Genomic DNA, 18,894 nt, shown 5'->3' on the forward strand with positions numbered 1-18,894 from the left:
TTTCACGCTCCCTGGTCGTCACCTGACCTAGAGCCCATTCTCGTCTCGTTAAGGTTACGAGACTGTGAGAACGCCTGTACGTGACTTTGTTGAGAACGGTCTCGCTAGCACCGACTCGGGGACGTCCACACTGTTGTGAAATGCGAAATATACATAAAAGTTAAAATCATATGAGAAATTGTTTGTTCTGAGTGTTGACCCATTGCTTCGTGGGTTAATTCTGGAGTGAATTTGACATGGGAAACGTACAAATACGTTTTGGTTGAGCAGACGTGGTCGTTAATGTGGATATATGATAGTCGTGTGGTCGTTTGTGTAGCTGGCGGCGATGCTTACTGTAGAGACATCGTGCTTAGAAGCTTGACCCGTTTCTTGACCCTATCAATACGTACAAGGAATGTCTCCTGTGGAAAATATTGGCTGAACATGTTCCACTCTCAATTTATTAATCCACTGTGCATGTGAGAAAAGCGGGTCTTACTGATTAATCGGGGTGGTGGGGTGGCATTGCGGTTTTAGCTTCCCGCTCGTCATGCCGAAGACCCGGGTCTACGCCGGTTAAGCAATATTCCAGCAATATCACGTCTTGACACACCAGAAATGGGCCTACACAATGGGTCTCAATGATAATAGATTCAACAACGACGATGATGATAATGATGAACTTACATTGACAGTATGAGGATGCTGATGAGGTAATCTGTGCGCTGTCTGTATCTGACCGTCTGACACCAAAGGAGAAAGTCACATCGCTCCTTGGGCAACCAAAAAGAGAAACTTAAACGAGATATTTAAAAGCAAACGCTCCTGTGAATATCGAACTACGGCTTTGCCGACGGAATTTTGTTCGGTACATACAGAGCTCACTTCATGGCACTCAATTTGTACACAGGATGTGTCTCCTAAACTTCAGAAATTCATTTCAGTAGATTTAATCCTTGACGAAGTAACTTCTCTTACCTTGTGTCTTTTTTTCTGACTGGGAAATGGAAGCAGTGCGGAACATCACCCCAGGGCACGTCACTAACTGCATCTACTTTATGATGCGTTTCATGTGCATGGGGCATAAGATATTTGTACCATCAGTTCAAGATTTTAAAAATATTTGATAACTGGCAATTAAATATCTTTATAGATATTAAAGTGCATATTTGCGTGCAAGCGACCTTACATATGCAAATGCTTTCAGTTTATTACGTTAGAATAACATAACAGACGCAGATGACTGGTGTCTCTCAATGCAGTTTGAGTGCAAATATTGTCGTTTTACGTCTCGGTACAAATGCGAATAAAAATAACGTAATTATATAAATCTGCACCGGTGAACTTTTCTATATGTATCATGATCATCATCATCATTATCACACGACCATTGTCATTATCATCATCATCGTCCAAGGGCGGTGGGGTATCCTTGTGGTTGAACGGTTCGCTCGTCAAGCCGAAGACCCGGGTTCGATTCCCCACATGGGTACAATGTGTGTCCCCATATGGGTACAATGTGTGAAACCCATTTTTGGTGTACTGAAAAGTAACTTCATACGAACTATGGGTCATACACGTGTGCTTGATAGTGGCTGTGAAGGAAATAATTGTTAAATGGTGAGAGATTTCATACAGGCATCATACCTTGGTGTGGGATGTAACGTTTATAACGTTTGCATACTGTACAGCAGTGTGCTCTATTTAAGAACAGAAGTTTCACAGACCTTCCCCTGTCGTATCGGTACCGGGCGGTGGGGTATGGTTAAGGACTTAATAATAGGAGTTCATTTATATAGCGCCTAGTATTCATCTGACTAGCTGCTCAATGGACGCTGTATTCAGAATCTGCCTGTTAGGTTATAGTCACATGACCTTATCCAACCGGGCACCCATTTTCTGCTGAGTAAACAGAGGCAATGTTGATTAAACCACTTGCCTAAGATGAGACCACATGTATCACATGTATTTCGTTGTAGGTAGGACGGAAGTCCTAGAAACTCAGGAGTCATGCTTCCAAACACTGTCACCCTTCCAAGGACTCTCCGAAGACGGCGTTGCGTAACTTCATTTGATTCGCGAACTGAGCTCTACGCACACGGCCACACACCACCCCAAGATGTCGCGCGGAAGACCAAAGTTCGAGTGTACATATGTACAACGTGCGAAGCCCATTTCTGGTGTTCCTCGCAGTGATATTGCTGGACTATTGCAAAACGCGGCGTGACGTAAACACATGTTCACTCACTCATTCCCATATCAACACACACTATATCACGTAATTAGAATTGACAGAGGGTCTCAACTGAACATGGCTATGTCTATAGTAGATTGGGGATAAAGCGTTCGATTCCCAAAATGGGCGCAATATCTACTTTCGAACATGACTGTAATTTTTCACATTGCGACGTAAAATATAACTCACCCTACTCTTCACGTGAAAACGTTAAAGGTAAGACTGCAATGAGTGATTGTTTGGTCGCTTTTAGCACAGCAATGTCAAAACGGAGGCCTGTAAATGATTGATTCTGAACCTCCCAACTCAGTGACTGGTTTTATGAGCAGCAACCGCACCTTCGGGATGCGCTGCCAGGCAATCAGCTATGTCTGCGTGTCTGACAAGTAGATCTGTGGATACTATGGGTGAAGTCAATTTCTGGTGTCCCTCGCCGTGATATTGATGGAATATTGCTAAAAACGCAGAACCCCCTTACTCACTCACTCGTTTGAGGTCATGTGCAGTGTACGTTTTTAGCTGGGCCGTTTCGATAACTGAGCATCGATTCGATAGAGGAATCTGTACACTTTTTGCATTTGTTTCAAAGAAATGCAGAGATGGTATTTGCGCTTCATCTCAGATATTTCCTTTGCACGATAAGAAACCAGCCTGTTTCTTTAGATGCTGGTGCAATAAAAAGATGCTTCAGATCTGAATGTGTAAGTTTCCAGGCTTTATCCGTTTTATTCCAGCATACTAGACACAAAATCACAAGGGTATCGGTCGTGAGAAAGCATTACAGGCTTCAGTACAAAGAGCAAATAGATGGACATTGGCAATATAAGGTTGTAGTTCTATGGATGCTTTAGAATTGCTTACAGAATAGTAGCTGTAAACTTCATGGCTATAAGCAAATGATATCTAACATCAGGTAAAGTTAATCTGATTATCAGAGATACAAAATTCGAGAAAGGCACACGTGGCTATGGACTAACAGCAATACCAGTAGAATACACACTCAGAAGTAAGATTGTCTGATTAAAAGTCAAAAGATGTTTTTGAAAAAGACAAAAGGTAAAGAGTGGCAAAACAGTTGCAAAGACAGAGTCGCTCCATGACTATAAGCAAGGGGACTACCATATCAAATGGGCTTTATCCAACTGTGGGTGAAAGGTTCCAGTCTTCATTAAAGACAACTGGCGTGAGTTTGTAACCTCTTGTTCAGTAAAACATAACGCAAGGTGACTGTGCATGACTGTGTATTGTTCATTGCTGGTTCTTGTATTGTTTATTGTTGGTTCTTGCATTGTCTATTGTTTCCATCTTCACGTGGTATATTGTTCATTGTTTTATGTGGAACATAAACGTATCCACAATGCCATTCAGTCTGAATCCGAGAAAGAAAAAAACAAGCACTCTCTGTTTTCATATTTTATTGTCTTCATACGTACGACATTGAAAACTCTCAATAAATCATTTCACACGCAGAGGCACATGCCATATTAAAGCCTACAAACTTTTAACATAAACGTTTTTTTATATATTGGACCATTAATTCGTAAAAAAAGCTTATTTCATAACATTGTGTTTTGTACTCCACGGAATACGACAGCTGTATGTAAAATGTAATGTCAGGCTTCGGGATTAGTTGCTCTTGACTGACTGACTCCATGGCGTGGTTTGTGTGGGATAAAATACGCCTGGCTTTACACTTTTAATTGGTCACATTATTATGGAGTAATAATTAATACAAAACGTTAATATTACCCAGTACCACAATATCCAACATAACAGGATTCAGATATAAGGAAAATATAAATATAAAATATGAGTTTCATCATGATCGGTAATAGCTTAGAGAAAGACACCAGATATAATAAACCTTCATCTCACAGTAAAAGAAAGGTATAGGTACATTGTTTAACAAGACTTTTTCTAGTATGTTTATGACGGGTGCCACCGATTGAAGAAGGCGTGGGGGGAGGGGGGGGGGCGCATTCACGGTTACCATTACGCGAAAACACCTGATTCATAAACACATACTCTGTCATCGTATCGCATTCTGTCAATCACTGGATTGTTTGGCCCAGTCTCGATTTGTTTACAGTAGAAATACTGCTGAAGTATATCCATGATATTGTCACAAATGTACCAAATACTCTGCTCTGAGAAGAGGTTTCTAACGGATGTGGATGGATTTTGTCGCTTCTATTCAAACGATGCTTCTGTATTAATCCTAAGGTAAAACATGAAACAACACCAATAAAACGCTTGGAAATGTAGGACCCACTTTGAGCTGCGTTGGCACTGAACTGTGCAGCGTAAAGACCTACTGTTCGGGTATTGGCATGTCTTGGTGTATATAAAGAGATGCGACAAAGCCGTTTCCCCATCCATAGAAAAATCCCAATTAAAACGGAGCGAAGTGTACAATCCCGACTGTATCCTACGAATGCGTTATCACCAATAACAATATGACCAAGTCATTACGGAAAGGCGAGCGTATCCTGCCGGTGTCATCAGTCATAAGCACTTGTAAAGTCTAGTCAGCTGATAACCTGACACAATTCGGTAACTTATGGTTTTGTTAACAATCAAGAATTGCCTTCAGGTCATAATTTTTGTCACCGACGAGAGAGGTGCGTAAAAAAACGTATTTCGCTAAACAGAATGGCTGCACTCTCACACACATGCGCACTCTCTCGGTCTCTCTGTGTGTCCCTCTCTGTCTCTCTCTCCCTCGCTTTCACCTATATAATTCCCATGACTGCCCATTATCCTACCCCAAATTATTTCGTCAAATAGAAAGTCTGCACACCACCCAATCGCTCACACACACACACGCGCACCCACGCACGCACGCACACATTATCTCTCTCTCACTCTTACAAATAATTTCCACGACTGTTCACTCTCCTACCCCAAAGATAGGGCGTCCATGAGTGTTCGCGTCCTCTCACCTGAACCTGTCCTCTCACCTGAACCTGTCCGGGGAGACACCCCTGAATCAAGCTTGTGACAGCGAACAAGTCCCGTGTCTTTCGTGATTCGTAAATATAGTCCGAGGTGAACTAGTCCTTCCTTTCTACTTGAACGCAGCTTCTTTTCATGTGACAGCGATATGATTATGGTAACTCCATGGCTTTGACGTTTTGATTGTCATAAAAGTATGTATTTTACGGGTAAGGTCGTGCCATTCATTATAAACATCTTGTATTACCCATCACAGCTGACTAATTCTGACCCAACCCAGTGTCCTGTTGGATTCTTCCCTCCATGCCTTACTCGTGTTTGTAGCTTGGATGGCCTTTGGTAAATAAACCAAGGTTGGCGAGTGGGATGACTAAACGGTTTTTCACGACCCTACTCAACATTGTTTGTTCTGACTCATCTTCGAACCTTTGAGAAATGAGAGTCTTTGGCTTGTTTCAAATAATGTATGATGGTACAATCGCATTGGGTATTCCTGGAAATCTCGTTAATATTTGTGAAATCGCCACAATGATAAGACTCCAACTTGATCATGGTCTAAAACAGCAATCATTTGGATTAACGGATTAACTGGTGTCCGCATTAACGGTGTTCGAGACGCGGCAGTCGTTGGCTTATTTCACATAAGAGATGATGGTACAATCGCTGCTGTCAGGTATTCATTGACGCCTCGTCAATGTTAGTGAAATCTTCACAATGACATGACTTCAGATTAACCATGGGTTATCCTAAGTGTACTTAGGTGTTGACCTCTAGTCCGGAAAGCACGGTGACTGGATTAACGGGGTCTGATGTATTGAGGTTTCACCATGTAGATCCAGCTATATCCGGTGCACCCTTGCTTCTTCGTCCAAAGTGATGACGTTGTTAGCGAGTAGTGGACGCCTGAAACATGCAACACGTGCTAATTAAGCAAGAAAACAGACAGTAATCAAGAAATTCCGGGCAAAATGGGCCCACTTGCAGGAAGCAATCTTCATGATAGGATTATCGTAAGTTTATGTTGGAGTATGGGGGCACTCAGACCTCTTGTGGGTCTGGAATGTGGGACCTGGAAAGGGTGCCCTTGCACAAAACAACCACAGCGCTAATCTTAAGTCCCATACTTTGACAAAGACATACCATAGTCTCAGCGCCACTTTAGGTTGTTTTGTATAGCACACCAAGATCGCTGATAGTCAAGTTGGTACATACAGGAGGCCTAAGAATTTTCTATTTCTGACACTCTTCAAGTTCTTGAAGACGCCAGCCAATACATGGTGATCAAAATGATTACAGAGGATCAGATCCCAATATCTTATTTGCCTGAAGAGGAATATCCATATACTTATGTATATAAGCACCCTTGTGTCGACCTCTGATAACTCGGTTGTCTGTATAGGACATCTCGGTCCCGGTAAAATCCTGCATAATGTATCTTTATTCAAGATCTTTTAACTCGATACGGATATCTTGATATTTCGCATATCTCGATGTAACTGAAATACAATCACAATAAAATTAACGCACTTCACCCTTATCAATGAGCCATATCGTGGAACCTGAAGGAAAGAGTCGAGGTTTAACGGGAATATGAAGCTAATATCAGAGTCGTCTGTAAGTTTACGCGGACAAAACGATGTAGTGACAGTTTCAGTGTGCACAGGAATAATGAATCGAAACAAATCATGTTAAAGTTTCGTTTACTTGTCGTTACATATTATTTCTCACAAACGGATACGTGACAATTCCAATGTTCGTGACAGAAATGTTACATTACTTGTTAAAAGTCCCGATCGAAATAGCGCCAACTCGTAATCAGCCTTCCAATTGCCAAATATCATGTTGTATTGTGTTAATGGAAAACACCTGTGTTGCATTTAGAAGATTGTGAATCAAAACACCTCCAACAAAAATAACAATGCATTTTCGGAATGCTTGCACGTGCCATGTCGACCACGTGCACGCATCAATTAAACATGTAGCCTAACCCTCTCCGTTTACTCGGCAATCTCATAAAACCGGTTTGAGTGTATTTACCTACTACTTCAAAGAAGACGACATGTTGTTGTCAAAGGGTCAGGGACATCCGCTATAAGTCGACGTGGAACACTTAGCAAAACTTCATTTGATTGGTCGGGATCCATAGTGAAAACGAGGTCAGTGCCATCCAAAACGAGGCTAAATGTCATGTCACGGGAACGCGAGCTTTTAAGCAGTGAAGGATAGTTTTGCACTTCTCTGCCTCCAGAACGACTGTATTCGAGAATAAAAGCTTCACCCTCATGTGGTAATAACAGACGGTGGGGCGGGCATGTTCAGGGGCCGTGGCTTGGATACAAGGGGAGAAGGTTGATTTCAATTGCCACGGTGCTAGTTCGTTAAAGATTGCAGAATGAAATGCATGTTGGAACATTTGAACAGAGATGTTTCTTTACGCTATCAGATATGACAGGGTGATGCATAATCAGCGCCTAATCGTATGAATAATACTGAAAGATTCCACGAACATTAACGTTTGCTGTTCCATTAGGCTGGTTCTTAGACAGAAATTTAACGTTTAAAAAACGTATAAAATGAAAACTTTATCGAGTATAAATTGAATTTGAAAATTGAATAATATGAAGCCGGCCAGAACAATGTTTGATTTTAAAACTGATGCTAAATACGTTTTTTTCTGATTTAAAAATCTGCAAACGTTTGAACTTAAAAGTGCAGTCATAAATGTACTGGATACAATGTGTGATGCCCATTTCCGGTGTCATGATATTGCTGGAATATTGTTAACAGCGGTGCAAACCTAAAACCCACTCGCTTGAATAATAGAGATATATGTGCTGATATTACTCACAGAAAACGTGGATCTCGCAGTGATCAAAACAAGATGCGTTAATTCTAACTAAAACCCCATCCCAACATAGTCTTGTTAGGTCACTTTTATTATACCTCACCACTTGCTTCAGCAAAACACTTCGATCTCACAGGGCAATAACCAAGGCGTTTGACGCTCAACGATGTCGCGTAAATACTACCTGTGAAGTGCGTTACCTAACCATCGAACACACAACACTATGAAGTCTAGTTAAAACTTTCATTAAACATGATGATCGTGATGATGATGATGATGATTGTGATGATGATGATTGTGATGATGATGAAATTGATGATGGTGATGGTGATGAGGTAATGATGATGAATATGATGATGAATATGATGATGATGAATATGATGAATATGATGAATATGATGATGATGTGATGATGAATATGATGGTGAATATTATGAATATGATGATGAAGATGATGATGATGGTGATGATGATGATGATGATGATGATGATGATGAATAGAGACAGTATGAAGCTCACCCTTTGTTCTTCATCACCATCCTCTACATGTTGTCGTACAGGGTTCCCCTTCATCAAGTGTCCCCCCGGCGATTATAGTCTGCAAGATGCAAGAATACTGACTCTGTTACAATTAACATGAAGAATGACTAAGGAAGCGCTGTGGTTTTCTACAAAATTTGATTTCCTGGAATGTTATCATGATTAATCTCTGGCCAGGCAAATATCTCTTCATTTGAGAAAGCAACCACACATTTATGTATCCGAGAGCGTGTTATTTCGGAGGTAAAAACAACAGCGCTTCTATTTCTAAACCTGACAGGCGTATCAGCGGCGTCAAAGTTAATGACATACCTGACACACTGTCAAACTGTATTAATTGTGATAAATATTCAAGTTTTGCGAGATTGCATCCCACGATAATAAAATTTGATTTTTAGAGAAAAAAATGTATGGATAATAGGTATCAGCTGGCGTTTAGTCACGTATTTCATATTGTACACCGTGAGGCTACTCATTACAAATCTGTGGGATAAAAATATATCTATTTGATGTGTCTTAGACATGACTTCCATACATGGATAATACATTGAAAGTGGAGTCAAGGATATGTGTGTTATTGTTTGGTTGTTGTTCAATGCCCCACTCAGTGATATTCCAGCTATATGACTGTACTACAAGAACTGATCTTCGACAATGGTGATGATTATATGATGGTGTTTATTATAGCCTATTCCAAAATTGTGCGATGAACCTTGTTTTAGACGAACACGTTTGGCGCATACATTTGGGTGGGTATACAACACGTGTTAGTTTTCTCAAAGATGGTTGGTTTTAAAGGTCCGTCACCTTGCGAACACAATACAAATTCAACTCATTCAACAATGTAAATGAGTGAACTACAACTTAATACAACAACTGTGGGATTCCACGGTCATCACATACAGGAAACTACGACATGAGCACCATTGTACTCTTGTATTGTAACACCGAGAGTACAAGGAGGACATTGGTGCCGACAATAGCATTAAATCTTGCACCTGAGTTGCACCTTTAATCCGCCCACCTACCCCAATGAAAACCTTCCACCCCCCTTCCCGATCTTCGCAAACGTTTCCAGGACAACACATCAATCCACCCACCATCTAATTCAAGCAGGAAGACATAATTGTTATATTGTTAAACAAATCCCACTTGGAAGAAAACCGATTTGCTCTTGTGTTTGTGGTCTTGGGTTTGGAATTATCGTCCCTCAATAGTAAATCTTAGAACAAGATGTCCTGATCCTTTTATAATCCTACCAAAGGTCTTCCTCTGTCCCCAAGAAGAAGTTTGCCAGTCACCAACATTCAACATCCCCGTGTTTGGAGAAGAAATAATACAGAAGGCTATGCCTTAAGACGTATCCATGGCGGCCGTATTATTCGCTAGACAAAGCCAGAGCTTTATGACAAATGGTTAGATCCCTTATTTTTCTTGTTATTTTACGGTATTGGATCTCCCGTGTCTCAGCAATACCACGTAAAATAGGTTCTTTTGTGGCACCGCCATATTGAAGACCAACTGATATTGTCCAATCTGGAAACAAGGTACGCACTGCCCAAGGACAGTTCCTCCTCCGTGCGATTTTGTGACAGATTTCTTTAAGCAATAAAAAGGAATAAACCTTCGAATTTCATTATTTTCCTCATATGCCATGCGACAGAAATACCATATTGGGCTTCCAGTTCAAATTGGAATCTTGATTATTTTCTGAACTGTACGTGAATGAATTACACTCGTAGATGTTTTATGGAATGTTAGGTTAAAAAGAGACTTTGAATCCAACAGTTAAGGGCACTCTGAATTTTAAGAGATGTGTTTTTATGGCCCTGATATGATTAGTTCAAGATTTTATGACGTTGTGTCATAAAATCAAATTGTATTTACATATTTGTAGTAAAAACAGGACACGGCGCAAAGAAATTGAGCCAAGACTGCAACGTTTGCCTTTTTATTGAGTGCTAAACTAGATTCAAATGTTAATTAACATACGGGATATACCATTAGTAAGGTTAATGGGCCTAAGGAGGTATACATACCAAGGTTTGGTCTCCTATAAGTGGGATTAACAGATATCAAATTACACCGATTCGAAATGAAAAAAGATATGATTCATACGATATGGCATATTGACGTGGTGTGATTTTAAGTACTATTTACATGTATACATCAAATGAGAAATATTTGTTCTCAGTAATGAATTTTTTAATAATAACAGTAAAATACTTTTTTAATCAAGCTATATTTCTTATAATGTTTATATAGCTGCACACATCACCATGCTACAATGTACTTGTAGAGATCCTCTTCAGTCAACACATGTACACACCTTGATAGGTGAACATGTTAAAATGTTTTGAATTAATTATATGTGAGATAAGTCTTCATTAATGTTTTTTAAAGATACTAAAATTGATAAAACTACTTTTTTTCTCAGATAGAGTATATTTTGAATAAATGAATATTTCTTTTGTAATATCGATTTAATGAAGTGCATACCCAATACAACTCGTCTATTGGAGCAAGCGAAGCAATGGGAAAAAAGAAACAAAACAGAAATTGACATTTTTCTAACTATATGGACATGTGTAAATACTCAAAACGGATATTGGCAAACTGAAGTGAGAATGATTACTGTAACAGCGACTGCGAATGACCCGACTGTAAACTCATGTGAAAAAGTAACTGTTACATATTTCCTGTGATATATGAACTTGCACCAAAGATGAAAGTTATTTGCTGCCATAATTATACTACTCGCTTTCTGTGACAACAGAAATCGCACTGCAGCTTAGTCTAGTTCCTGTCGCTAGACCTATATCTATATATATTTTACGCCAGAAGTGGGTTACTTAACAGGTTTATGTTTGGACATGGGGAGAGCGAAAAAGGCCAGTGGTGTTCTGCTCTTGGCGCAAACCGGTATTTCGTTTAGTATTGTTTACATGATAAAGTGTACCGGCAATCATCAAAGAGATTTTCACCTGTGACAGGTAAGTGTGGCAGGTATATCAATACAGATTAAACCTGTGTTTCAATGGGTGTTATTACCTGAGCAGTGCGAAGCGAAAACTACAAGATCTATTTCCCCGTGCCTGCCGTTAAATCAAACACCGAGATCACACCTATCACCTGAAATGAGTTCATTCTTTTCCTTTTAATCTTCCTGGTAAAGTTTACCTTCGCGCACCTGTCCGCTGCGGTAACACCTGAGGACTATATCGTAATTGATTACTTAATTGTGTGGTATTTTCGGGTCTATTTTGTCCGCAAATGTGATAATAAATACGCCACGAAATACACATGACGTTGAAAATATAACGCGACCTTGAAGGTGACATTTCAAACGCGTACGGACGGCACGTGCGGGCTGCTAGGCAACGCTAGGTACATCGCAAGGGAGTGATTATCCTGACACTGTACCACCAAATACCAAGCTTACTCACTGGGTTAACGGTTTCAGTGTACACATTAGCGAGTTAGACTGCGTATGGCACTTGTTGGTAAGCCATAAAACACTCGTTGGACACATATGACTCCATGGATAAAATTATATTTTCGTACAATATGGACAGAATGATATTTTGCGAGTTACTTTTTCGTGCAATGACTGTACCTGCGTCTGATTAAACTCTAAAGCATCTGAACGTATTCTGTATGTTGTGCGATTATTGTTTGTATTGGATATAATTCATGGTTGCTTACACCATCCGTTATAAGATAATGGTCGTGGTTCTGTCTGTAGTAGTAGCTGTGACTGTGGCAGTGGTTGTGTCCACAGTGGTAGATTGATTGTGTCCTTCCCTATGCCAGCGGTTGTAGCAGTGGTTGTGTCCATAGCTGTAGAGTGACTCTTTCCGTGGTTGCAGCAGTGATTGTGTCCGTGGTTGTAACAGTGAATGATGTGGTCGTGGTTGACATCGTGGTTGTATCAGCTGTCTGTGTTTCCACCAATATATACTCAAAGGAAGTTCTTTCCGACAAATGTACTTACTTTTTCATAATTACCTAATATAATTTATCGAATGTCCCCAAACCGTTTGGGGTGGTGTTAAACTTTAAACAGGTGCCCATAAGTATTACAACATGGACTTTTTTCAATGACAAACCGAAATATTGTTTCATATATATCCCGAACTATAGACAGAAGCGTTTGGAATCCCTTAGGACATTTCAACAATGTATCACCTGTAAGAGGAAGTGCACAATGGAAATGGTTAATCAAATCCCATCTTAATTATCCGTGTGTTAAAGGGATCCCATTTAGTTGTTCCGCTTCTCAACAAACACGCTTCCGACCAGTCAAATACATAGCGATTGCACCAAGGTCTGATCGGAGATTCCTAGTGGTGTCATAGATTTAATCCTTTCTTAACCCTGATTTGGACCCTGAGACCGACAGACGGACAGAAGACAAAGAAACTTCCCGATTTGTCTTTGTGACTTTGTAAACCCGAGACGGGACCCGAGTATACACACTAGGATCGTGAGTTGAATGCAATTCCGGGTTATCACAAATGAAATCAAATAAAAGTGAAACTTTCGCACCGAACATCTTGTGAAATAAAGGAACTATACACTACGACAGATGGGGAGGTGAGTTGCAGGATATGAACTCTGGTGTCCTTCAATTTATTTTGGCCAGAGCAATATGCGAATGCACGTGCATCTCAGCTCGCGTGCGCCCTGATGCATACATATCAGTCTTTGGTTGAGACTCAGACCGAGGCTGGTCGGTCCCATTGGAGAGTAGGGCTCGTGGCCACAAGAAGTTGAAGATGAGGCAAGATATGCGACCGGATCTTCCGCAAACATCGAAATGCTGCCTTGCAATCCTCGTTTGTCTAAGTTTTCAAATTTGCGCTGACACTATCTCGTCAAATCGCCCATTACATTTCTGACATTCTCCAGAAGATGGCTCATCATAGAGCATATTAATATCTGGCCCACTCCGCGCTTGTTAGCATTGGAGCTTGGCGATCATGTTGGGCAAATCCCAATGGATTTTCCCGCGCGCGCCACTAGACTGGGCTGTCGTCTGCCTTTCAATCAATTTGTCATTTTGACGTCTGCCCGTATCCCTCATGATGGGAGTCGCAGCAGCAGGCAAATGTCTTTAGCTCATGCTATTGATAAGGCCTTCCGAAGGATAATTTTCCGATCGTGGATACATGGTTACGGGCAAAGACATTATCTCAAGGGACCGGTCTAATCCAAGATAAAGCAGTCAAAATTGCGGTATCAGGACTCTAGCAGATGCTTCAAGCCTCCGCCAAATAAAATCTGCCACCGTTATTGGCTGGCCGTGGTATACTGAAGCTGAGGTCAGAGTTCAGCTGGAACCCCTTGATGGGGCAAAGTCCCTCGATACCCCTCTGATCCTCTCCGCACGAATCGATCTGAGCTGATTGGGCGCCTGCCTGACTCTTTCTTCGGAGATCAATTTAGCGCAATGACTTGTGATGACTGTTTAAGAGTTACCCCCCTTCGTCTGAGATCGAAAAAAGTTAGCTGGCCTGACTAGAATAATAAGTAGGATCCCTACAGCGAGTCAGTGTCGCCTTGATTTTAGCAGAACACTCTCACAGAAAACGGAGGCAAATGGAACAGGAAAATGCTGTTGATGTGGCATATATTAATCATAAATAGTCTGAAGTAGCTAGGACATTTGAAGATGAAAGATATGTTTGAACTGACATACGAGAACAGTCCCTTGAGTCAGGCTTATCTCTAAATCCCCATCTTTCAGGTCTACCGCAGAAACCCGTTGACACAAAGACCTGAATGGAATGAATGAAACTGACACCGCACAAATCGATACCACGGCAATATTTACAATACTAACGAGTTCAACAAATATACACCTTTGTTCCGTCAACAATTGAAGTAGCAAATGCAATTATTCTAAATAAATGACATCTTTTTCAAACCACTAAAAACTCACGTTCATAATATGATTCTGGCGAATACACTGCAAGTCGTGATTTCAGGGCGTCTGACAGAGGTGTAATCGAACATGCGAGAATGCCGTGATATTTAATGCAAAGGAATTAAACTGTTTTAAACGCTTAGATTCATGTTATGTTTAAATCGTGTTTAGCATGAACGAAAATGTACGCGTTGACTGCAGCAGAAAATTATTAGTACACATACTGTACATACACTTTTCTTGTATGCCAAGTCAAAATAAAGTGTTTGCATCGCTTAGATCCCATTACCATTTGAATTCAAATCTTACGTAAATCAAAGCAGACATAGAGTTTCTTCATTGTTTAATGTTTTTCGTTTAATATATTTGCAGAAAAAAGAAACGGGCCGCAGTGCGGCATCGGTTTCCTAAAATATATGTTCAGCAGGTATGGCGGTCTTCGCTGTTGGACTAACTCCCTGCATCCTCGAAGCTTACTTTGTACAACCCTCCTGAAGCTTTAAACGAGTCATTTATCACATGCATATGATTATATGTACGTGCATGTGGACCACAGACTAGAGTGGATCTGAATCTAAGGGATGTAAAGAAACATAAAATATTTGGTTTTGGCCCTTCGTCAGTGTTGCATGATCTTTTTAAAATTACAAGACACGTTATAATTTGAATTATATGTATAGCATTGACACATAATTACTGAAAACAGAAATCAATTGAATCCGGCTGCGTGTTCAGCTATTCAGACAGTATCATTAAAAAGGAGGGGGAGGGAGCAGGCCCTTGTCACACCCCTAGTCTCGTAACACTCCATCAATGTATTTCATCATTATCATGTGAGGATTTCAACGTTTGACAGAAAACATTGCCCGTCAGCTATTGTTCTCATCACGATTCGTTCACTGTGAGCATTCTCAAAGAGGATCGGTGAAACCATCGACAATATTTGCATTTTCATCTAATCGCGTTAATCCCGTTAGTTTTATCATCACATGATAGCTATGATGACGATCGCACACGCTCAGCGAGACCAGCTGTTCCAGGGAATATGACGATACGTACGATGAAGTTGTCGATAATGCTTATCTCAGTATCAATAACCTATTAATACGGCATCACTAATTGTTCACTATTTTACGACTTGGTTCAATGGCGTGGAACACACCACACGCGCCTGTGGCTGACACTTTAATCACTTTATCTAAGGATGATGGCAATAAAAGCTCACAGAGTATGCATGAAATGGATTATCAGTATGACACTGTTTCCAAAGTTTAACGTTAAAGGCACGTGTTCCCCAGTCAGGCTGTGTGCTATATAGTTTTTGTTATGGAAGGGGTCTGAATGGAGATGTCAAGATTCTGATTGATGAGAGATTGTGCTAATTGATTGTGTCATTAGTCCACGTGCTAAGAACAGGTTTTAAAAGCGAGATATCCACTTCTTTCACATCTCAGAACAGTAACATGTTTTTCATATGAACTATGTTTACACTCTACGATTTATTCTTTGTTAAGACCAGTCTCTAAAATAAAACAATATAGATATTTCGAGATTGTTTTGTTACATTTTCATGTTGTGAGCTTATAGGTAACTCTGAGAAAACAATTTGACAAGGTATAGGTGTATGCTGGTAGTTTGGTCTCTGGGTCTTTGTCTGTAAAAATGAAACGATGCATTTTTATCCTGAATCTGTACTACACATTATTTGAATATAACATATATTTATACACCGAGGGGAAATAAGGGACATGACAGGACGTGTGTTTCTTTACCTTTCCCCATGTTTCTTCACAAGTTATGTTTCGCATAGGCTGTGAAGAAACCTGGGATAAAATAAGGGAACACTTGCGATCTCTGGATTACAGTTTCCAAGTAAAGTACAAAGTCCAGGTATGGGACTTCACCTGACAAACGTACTGTAATCGGTACTTTGCTGAGAAAGTATATGTAATCCCAAATATAACGTGTCACGCTGACTACTTTCGGAGTGGCATTCTGTATTCGTCATTTGAGTAATTGACGGTTGTTTGGAAGCAGATATATGTTTGTTTTTTTCACAGAAGCGTGTTATTTTTCTAGAAGATGATGACTGCGGAATTCAAGTGCATGTGCAAGGGTATTCGTGCCCCACGATTGTCGTTCTATGTTTTATCGAGGCGGCGGGGTAGCCTGGTGGTTAAAGCGTTGGCTCGTCACGACGAAGACCCAGTGTCCGCACCCGGGTACAGTGTGAGCAGCAGCGTTTTCGGTGTCGCCCGCTGTTGTATTTTTGGAATATTGCTAAAAGTTGCGTTTATCTAACCTGTTTCAGACAATGTTTCATCTAGTGAAGAGAAAAAAATCAGAATTCAACTTTCTACCACAGCGTACCTCAGTAGTCCATCATGGAAATTACACTAGGGCTGTAACTACAATTAAAACAATATGATTTGGAATAGCATATGATAGATAGTTCACTACTAGGGGATTGGTCAAGTAGTTTGGATAAATCTCAGCTTAGGACTTGCAGACTTTCATAATGTTAATATGAAACCAATATACACCCTAATGAAGTTAAATATCAACCAATCAGTTCATAGTACTATAGTTAATTTGTCATTTATTGATTACCTATTGCAGTGTGAAGGAATTGGGTGCGGCTTTACTGTTTTGAGTAATACAATACTTCTAAAAGTCTACGCCAACATGAGTGAGTGAATTTCGTTTTACGTCGCTGTTAGATATGTTTCAACAAATCACAGAGGGGGACACCAGAAATGGGCCTAACATAATGTACCCATGTGGGGAATCGAACCCGGGCCTTCGGCGTTACGAGCGAACGCATTAACCATAAGGCTAACCCAGCGCCCCACTCGAACTTGAGGATATATGGATATTGTGACACGTCATGTCAATATTGAGAATTTGATTATCCAAAATAAGCAACTTCTTGTCTATACATAGCGTTAAATTTGAAAATGATACTATATTTTTGTACAAATTGTCATTTTTACGAATTGTAGGGACGAATGAAAAAAATGGTGATTGAAACGGTGTCAAGTTTGATGTTGAAATACCATCAATGTGATGAATTCAAGAGAAATTCAAACGGAATCTGCCAAAGTTCATTGTTTTGACAAGAAGGGACAACCTATCATTATAAACAGTCCTTGAGGCAGAGTCGCTCAGAACACTCGTGCAGAAGATGTTGATTTCGTAAAATGTTATTTCCTTTATACGCTCAGCCACAGTGTCATATTATTCAATTTAACATAAATTAATGCAAACTAGATGAATTTTATTATTTAAAACCCACGGAATTACAGGTAAAGATAAGGACAATTATTCATCTATTTCCATAATTTTTCAATTATTATGAATTTAGGAATAAATTAAAGACCAAGACGAGCTCTCGGTAAATCTTCTCAGTCTTGCAGCCATAAAGCAGACACTGTGCTATAACCATCAAACTGCAATAACAAACGTGAGTACATTAACACGTCAGTTGAACCTAACAACTAATAAAGATGACCCTAGGACATGCAAGGAAAGCTATGGGAGCCCACACCCCAAGCTCGTCAACTCAGACATGTTTATTGACGATTAAAACGCGTTAGCAGGTATGGTTGACTGCACCTGCCATATTCAATGACCGATACAAATGACGCTCAACATCAGCCTATTATTGATTGCTGATTCCTAGTCTGCGGTCTTTCTCGTGGTCGCCATTCGGCTCGGTGTTGTCCAGCCCCTTGAGAAATGTAATGGACCGAACAATGGCCGCTTCGTAACTGCCCGAGGCTGCGCTACTAAGGAGATTAGGCGATTCAATGGTAAAGTAAACTCCAAGTTTGCAAACTTAATTGAGCAGAAAATATGATGGGGGCGATCAGAGTTTGCAACCCCTTTGGGACGGGTCACCGTATGGGCTGCTTTCTATTGTTGCTTCCCGAGTTGGTGTCGTTGAACATCTCTCCATGGGAAGAATATATTTGTCCAGAATTAATCATGTTTTGGCAATTGCTTCAACTAGGGCTTTTTCTCCTGGAGTCTTCTAAACTCAATAAGTGAATGAGTGCGAACTATGCCAGGGTGGTAGGCAAGGCGGACATCTGTTACGAGGCCAATTTTCGCCATCACAGTTGAAAGTGGCAGGCGATATGCTAATGTATTGACGGGAACACTTAATTTTCAGCAACCGGCGACATGGACATTGGGGCTGGACATCATTTCCTCTTTGTCAGTTTTATGTAGAGCTCTTGTTTAATTTGATCTCTAACCGTACTACTTAAATCCACACCGCACGCGTGGTAAACGCACCAACGATTTTGATGGTATAATAATGGTAATCTTATGTGTCCGTCAGCTGTATCAACAACATCCTCGCAATATATAAACACTGGTGACTGATCATTTCAGTTTAAATTC

General features: G+C 40.4%; 1 long non-coding RNA gene across 1 annotated transcript in view; it reads right to left on the minus strand.

Annotated features, from left to right (window-relative positions):
- Positions 1 to 3,689: 3,689 nt before the first annotated feature.
- The window catches only part of LOC137287085 (uncharacterized), a 49,674-nt gene continuing 34,469 nt past the window's right edge, over positions 3,690 to 18,894 (minus strand). The window contains exons 2-3 of the long non-coding RNA XR_010957010.1: positions 8,538 to 8,616; positions 3,690 to 6,076 (exon numbers count right to left, since the gene is read on the minus strand). This is a non-coding gene — a long non-coding RNA (uncharacterized lncRNA). The remainder of the gene's footprint in view (positions 6,077 to 8,537; positions 8,617 to 18,894) is intronic.

The sequence above is a fragment of the Haliotis asinina genome, chromosome 6 (genome assembly GCF_037392515.1).
Source record: "Haliotis asinina isolate JCU_RB_2024 chromosome 6, JCU_Hal_asi_v2, whole genome shotgun sequence".
Classification (NCBI taxonomy): Eukaryota; Metazoa; Mollusca; class Gastropoda; order Lepetellida; family Haliotidae; genus Haliotis; species Haliotis asinina.